At 33.1% G+C, this 7,500-nt stretch overlaps 2 non-coding genes across 2 annotated transcripts; one reads left to right on the top strand and one right to left on the bottom strand.

Moving 5' to 3' along the window:
• The first annotated feature begins 4,355 nt into the window (after nt 1–4,355).
• TRNAS-GGA (transfer RNA serine (anticodon GGA)) lies at nt 4,356–4,442 on the top strand. The gene has a single exon. It is a non-coding gene; the product is annotated as a tRNA-Ser (tRNA).
• A 1,372-nt stretch (nt 4,443–5,814) lies between these two features.
• TRNAT-UGU (transfer RNA threonine (anticodon UGU)) lies at nt 5,815–5,887 on the bottom strand. The gene has a single exon. It is a non-coding gene; the product is annotated as a tRNA-Thr (tRNA).
• Between the last annotated feature and the right edge of the window lie 1,613 nt (nt 5,888–7,500).

Genomic DNA, 7,500 nt, shown 5'->3' on the forward strand with positions numbered 1-7,500 from the left:
GTGATTCAACATAGATTCCACATCTTGGAACCAAGCCAATTTTGGAGCAGCTTTGTGATAATGGAACCAACCGGCAAAAAGCATTAATGCTGCAAAGACCAATGCGCCAATTGCGGTACAATAAAGTTGTAATTCACTAGTTATTCCCGATGCTCGCCAAATCTGAAAAAACCCGGAGGTGATTTGTATTCCTCGGAAACCTCCCCCTACATCACCATTCAATATTTCTTGGCCCACTATCGGCCAAACTACTTAGGCACTAGGTCCAATGTGAGTAGGGTCGCTTAGCCATGCTTCATAATTGGAAAAACGGGCACCGTGGAAATACATACCACTCAGCCAAAGAAAGATGATGGAGAGTTGACCGAAATGGGCACTAAAAATTTTTCGGGAAATCTCCTCCAAGTCGCTGTTATGGCTATCGAAATCGTGAGCATCATCATGTAGGTTCCAGATCCATGTAGTAGTTTCAGGGCCTTTAGCTATTGTTCTTGAAAAATGACCGGGTCTGGCCCATTCCTCAAACGAAGTTTTTACGGGATCCCTATCTACCAAAATTTTTACTTCTGGTTCCGGCGAACGAATAATCATTGAGTCTTCCTCTTTCCGGACAAGACATATAAAGAGACCTGCCAACATTCAAATAATTGGTGAACCGCGGAGAGATATTTAGAATTTTTTCTTTCACTTCTATCTTCCATCTCTCTATTTTTTTAGTTATTTACTAGAGCAATTATGATCTGGAAGTTGATCCAGGGCAAGTGTTCGGATCTATTATGACATAGATGTGCGGCGCTCAATGGACCTTTTTTTGAGATAAAACCCCTTTTTGGTTTTTTTAAGGTAAAAATGACTTTTTTGTGCAACTTAGATTATTCGTATCTCAATTCGAAGGTATTAGATGTAGCTACTTAATGTTTTACATAGAATATAGGAATTTTTTAGATTCTATTCAAAAATACTCTATTGAAAATAGAAAAAATCACACAAACAGTTGTTAGTTATTACTAAGAAACCGTATTTAGTCATTCGACGTTTTTCGAATATTTTAGTATTTTATTTTTTTTAGAATGATTACGATTTGCGAGTAATGAATAATATTTCTATATCTAGATATAGAAATATTATTCATTATTTATTACTATTTTTTATATTTTCAATAGTAATTTATTTGTATTAATAGCTAGTAGACGAAAAGAAATTAAACTATTCTGTACTCTATCTGTGTATTCTTTATCTTTACGAAATACCAGCCAAACTAGAATGATCGGAAAAGGCATATAATAAAATTCTTTAATTGGTTCGTCCTCGAAAAATGATTCCGTTTTATTTTACAAAAAGACCAAAAAGAATTCTAACAAATAAAAAAAAATTAGAAATAATAAGAATTTTTCTTCTTTTATTCGAAACGTCCCGTGATCTTCAACCAATTATGCGCTTCAATATAATTCCCAGGAGTAAGCGTTATAGCTTGTTTCCAATACTCGGCGGCTTGATCGAACCAAGCCTCTGCAATTTCAGAATCTCCCTGTCGAATGGTTTGTTCTCCCCGGTCGGAATAGGAGGGTCAATTCCTTCCCTTAGAACCGTACGTGAGAGTTTCCCACCTCATACGGCTCCGCAGTCAATTCTTTTGGTGTCCCATTAAACCAAATGCGATTTCTTATAGATCTATATTCCACTGTTCGGAGGAACCAAAGGAGGTTAATCACATGAGTTTCAAACTTTCATTTTTATTTAATTAAGAATTTAATTAAGAATCAATTTCAGTTTTATCTTTTCTCCCACCTGCAGAAAAAGAAAACACAGATATTTACTCCTATCCTTCGTATTTTTCGCAAGGTAACTATCTCGATTTTATATCGAAATTTATATAGAATCTTTGAAAAAAGCTTTCCTTTCTAAACATAAGTAAGAAAGAAAAGACTTACTATCTTTGGGATTTGATCCTACACCACCGCTCAAAACCTCAGTCTTAGTGGATCGACTCTATTACATAAGTTAATTCCTAACTTTTTCTATCTTATATTTCTATATAGGCATAAGTAAGCAGTTCTTTTCTTAATGTATTGGACCAAAACCTCATTAATTGATCTTTACGGTGCTTCCTCTCTATCAATTAGATCTTTTTTTTTATCCATAGATATAGAAAAAAGTATCTAGGCATATTTTTACTTCTATTAGTATGAAGTTTTTTTCTTTGCTACAGCTCAAAGAAATCGTCGTTTTGGACGATGCATTTGTAGCGATCCTTTTTTTAGTATTTACTAGAAAATTTGGTCTTCTTTTTTCTTTCTATAGTGGAGATAGCCGCACGTAATGACAGATCACTGCCATATTATTAAAAGCTTGTGGTAAGAATGGGTTTCGTTCTAGTGCCCTAAAATAATATTCTAAAGCTTTCGTATGTTCTCCATTACTTGTGTGAATAAGGCCTATATTATGAGTATATAACTTTGATCGTAAGGATTGATTTCTAGTCGCATAGCTTCATAATAATTCTGTAAAGCTTCCGCATAATTTCCTTCGGATTGAGCTGACATCCGTTACGGTCGTTATTCAATTCAAAGAATCGCCGTTCCAGAACCGTACGTGAAATTTTCCCCTCATACGGCTCCTCCCTTAAATATAATATACATAATGAGAATTCAAAATACATGGCAAAAGGGATTAAAACATTCTCATTATGAACTGAGCGGGGCTAGTGTTTTTACAAAAAATATCTAGCCAACCTTCTTGCGCAAGAGCTTTTACTAGAATCAAGTGTCTTGATACTAAATAGAAAGGAGAACTTCAACAATTCCTTTGTCCTCAACGCCTCCTAATTTCCAGGAAATAGTCACTTCAACACTCTTCGATGGTTATACGGGTATCCAAAGTACGAACGAGATGGATGTTTGTTGGCCCAACCATTCTTGTTAGTCCTAACCCAGATAAGAAAGGGAGTAGGTAAGTAATTTTTAACAAAGCTTTTGTGTTGTCGATTGCTAGGTGTAGTGCTTCTTTCCCTATGCCACCTATTGGTACTATATTACTAGGAAGTAGGATTGACCTGTAATACAAAACACAAAGGTGTAACCTTTCGTTCAATACAAAAATCTATAAATGAAGCTATAGTATTTGAGGTTGCATCAATCGGGGATACACGACGGAAGGAATCGTTCTATTTGTAAACTTCACCTTCAACAAGCGTAGGTTTGTTTCTATAATATGGAATAAGAATATTTGTTCTTTACTATCCCAAAGTGTGTGCTTTTCTCATAAGACTAAGAGCAGTAAAAAGAAACTAAATAATAAAGAAAATCAAATCACACCATCTCTGTAATAAGTAAATGCCTCCTTTTCTCCTGAAGTTGTCGGAATTAGTCGTAATAAGATATTGGCCACAATTGAAAAGGTCTTATCAATAAAATTTCCATTTATCCGCGATCTAGGCATAGGTATCAATCCATTCTAAAATTATTCTCATTACCCCTTAGTGGGAAAACGATTACACAAATAAAGAATTTGTACAGTACAAAATAACATAAAAACGGATTCCTTTCCAAACAAAAAAATTTCAATAAAGATACAAAATTTTGACTACTACATATACTTCTATTTTATTTATTCGAATTGTTCCAAATGCCCCAAACTCCTTTTTCAACAATCAATAAAAAAGAGTTGAATCCCATTTGAATTCATACAAATCAAATCGAGTAGTATAGTAGCTATTCCGATTTCATCGAAGCGGAAGAATCAAAGAATTTTTCGATCAGATCAAAAAAAGTTTTGATCGAAAGACGAAAAGAAAGAGAATCGAATAATCATTCTATGATGGAAATAGAATAGCTGGGAAATTCAAGAAATTTGTTGGTGAGCACTTTAAAACTAGACGGAAATTTTCTAATTTTTTTTTAGAATTTTATAGAATTCTAGTCGAAATAAAAATCGAGCCATGATCAAACAGGGTCCATTAATCGTCCATAATCTAAAAACCATAAACCCATCAATCCGTTAATTCGATTCGTTTCAATTAATTAATCGAAGCTGGTATATTATATATGGAAATATCGGATATAGAATAAAAGGTAGGAACATCATCTTCGCAAATATGAATCAATAAATATATAACAAGGAAAACCTTGTTTTTTATTTTAATTAACTCCTACGAAGAAAGATTTTTTCGAAAAAATCTTCTATTACATTACTACTCGTTACGTTCTATTATTAGTTTGTTTATAGTCAAATAGTATAGTATTGGTGAGTTAATCCTAGTCGTACCTATTTTATACAAACAATATCGTTAGTAATAGAAATATCAACATAGTAATGGCTCGCTATTTCTTCGGTTTATGAGTCATAATCGTTGTGTAGGAGAGATGGCCGAGCGGTTCAAGGCGTAGCATTGGAACTGCTATGTAGGCTTTTGTTTACCGAGGGTTCGAATCCCTCTCTTTCCGTCTTTTACTTTCACCTGATTGAATTCGCCAACATTTCTAACTTTAACAAATCAAATAACAAGAAATACTTTATTTAGAACATAAGAGTTAGATCCTTCTTGTATTTGGATATATATTTCTTCTATTTCGAATTTCTGCGATACCTAAAATACTGGAAATAAAAGAATAGACAAGGAGTGAAAATTTTTATGTGTATCTAGGATACATGAATAGGAAAAAACCGGGATGGGATAGAATATATGAGCGGGAGAAAATCTGGGGCAAACCCCCGACTTTTAACCTTAAGTAATTTTCCTTTTCCAAATGAAAGGGGCCAAATTGTCCGAACCCCTTTCTTTTGTATTTTAGTTAGGGTTACGTCTGACGAGAATAATATTCTACCACCAGCAATTCATTGATTTGCAAACCGACCCACTTACTATCTATTATTTGATTGACTAATCCTTTATATGGAAATGGGTTAAGGGTCAAATGTTTAGGTAATTCCTCACGGGGGGATAAATCAAAAGAATTTTGAATTAGAGCTCTGGATTTTTGTTCTTCCCTCGCCATAATAGTATCCTTGGGTTTGCAACGATAACTTTGTATATCTACTATATGGCCGTTAACTAAAATATGTCTATGGTTAACTAATTGGCGGGCTCCAGGAATAGTCGGAGCCATGCCCAATCGAAAAAGAATGTTATCCAAACGCATTTCAAGTAATTGTAGTAAAACCTGACATGTTGACCCTTTGTCTTTTCTGGCGATCCGAACGTATTTAAGTAATTTTCGTTCTGTAATACCATAATGAAAACGTAATTTTTGTTTTTCTTCTAGACGAATACGATATTGCGATCTTTTCCCGGAACGTGATTGGTTTCTAAGATCACTTCCGGCTCTAGGCCTTTTATTAGTTAGTCCGGGTAAAGCCCCTAGACGGCGTATTTTTTTGAAACGAGGCCCTCGGTAACGCGACATAAAGACTCCTTTCTTTATTTATTTTCTTTATTTCTATTTATATATATATATATATATATATATATATATATATATATATATATTCGATTTTACAAAAAAACCGAAATTAAAACTGAACTAAATGATAAATGAAATCCACTGAAGTGTTGAATTCCAATGAATAATGAAATGGGTTGTATATACATCATATACAAAATATAGAGAATATTCTATATTTTGTATTAAAATATGTAAGTAAAAAGAAAAAGGAAAAGAAAGAGTTTTCCCGATTTGGTCTGTCGAGCTTGAACCCTTTTCTTTTTATTCTTAGGTGGAAGTTTCTACAACATAATCGATCGTTATTTTTTTCTTTGTTCTTCGATTTCAAAGAAAAAAATATATAAAAAGCACAAATCCAAATAAAAATCGAAAAAGCCGGCTATCGGACTCGAACCGATGACCATCGCATTACAAATGCGATGCTCTAACCTCTGAGCTAAGCGGGCTCCCGAAAATTATGCATGCACTGGCATTCAATAAACTACATTTTAGTGTAAGCTTATTCATTTTTATTATTTTATGATATAAATTTGAAATAAATATTTCAAATCAAATATCAACTAAATAGAAATATTTACTTTAGTTTTTTTCTTTCTATATAGATTCTATTTTTCGTCTAGAACGATTCGATTCTATTTCAATTAGATTTAGAAATTATATGAAATTTTATTTTTATTTTTCAAATCCATTTCAAATCGAAATTAAAACAAAAATTCATTATTACAATTTGCATTATATCTATAATTCTAAGAAATGGATAACTATTAGAGTTATAAGAGTCTGCCTTAAGAAAACCTAAAATAAACAAGAATAAAAAAATGAGAATCGATAAAGAAGAACTCTGGATTATATTACCATAATAAAAGAAGATATTCTTCTGTGTGCAGCCGTAGACTATGATGACAAAAAAAAGAATCGACCCTTTGAGTATTCAAAGTTGCATACAAAAATGAACGGGGCGGAGGATATAGATGGTATATATCCCTCGATATTGAATTGTAGCTACAGAAAGGATAGAATCATGTCTGACTAGACAAAATCAAAGTCAAATGGAGACTTCCGATAGAGATGAAGGAAGATAGAAAAAAAAGGAAAATAGCAAAAGCATTTTTCGGTATAGTAATCCATATTAAATCTAATGAATTCGATGGTTCCGTCAGAAATGAGAGAATAAAAGGGAAGGACATCACATGGAGATCCTAATCTTAAAAAGAAAGGGGGGATATGGCGAAATCGGTAGACGCTACGGACTTAATTGGCTTGAGCCTTAGTATGGAGACCTACTAAGTGAAAACTTTCAAATTCAGAGAAACCCTGGAATTAATAAAAATGGGCAATCCTGAGCCAACTCATTTTGTCAAAAGCAAAAAAGAAAGATTCAGAAAGCAACAATAAAAAAAGGATAGGTGCAGAGACTCAAAGGAAGCTGTTCTAACAAATGGGGTTGACTGTGCTGTGTTGTTCTAAGAATTATTCCATCGAACCCCCACTCCAAAAAGGTTGAAGAATATACTTTATCAAATGATTACTAAGACCACGAATCTATTCTATATTATTTTTTCAATTATTTCTCTATTCTAGATAGAGGAGAGAATTTCATATTCGCTCTAAAAAAAAATTTAGAATATGAAACGAAAAAATGGAAGAATTTTTTTTGAATCGATTTCAAGTTGAAAAAAGAATCAAATATTCATTCATCAAATCATTCACTCCATAGTCTGATAGATCTTTGGAAGAACTAATGAATCGGACAAGAATAAAGATAGAGTCCCGTTCTACATGTCAATACTGACAACAATTAAATTTATAGTAAGAGGAAAATCCGTCGACTTTAAAAATCGTGAGGGTTCAAGTCCCTCTATCCCCAAAAGATTTTTTTACTCCCTAAGTGGTTCTCTATTTCATTAAAGGGTTGAAGGCGGTTATACCTCTTTTTCTTTTCAAAATGGATATGAACGGAAATGCTTTTCTCTTATCACAAGTCTTGTGATATATATATGATTACAAATCAATATTTTTGAGCAAGGAGTACGCCGTTTAGTGATTCACAATTCATATT

The sequence above is a fragment of the Chenopodium album genome, chromosome 9 (genome assembly GCF_948465745.1).
Source record: "Chenopodium album chromosome 9, dcCheAlbu1.1, whole genome shotgun sequence".
Taxonomy (NCBI): domain Eukaryota; kingdom Viridiplantae; phylum Streptophyta; class Magnoliopsida; order Caryophyllales; family Amaranthaceae; genus Chenopodium; species Chenopodium album.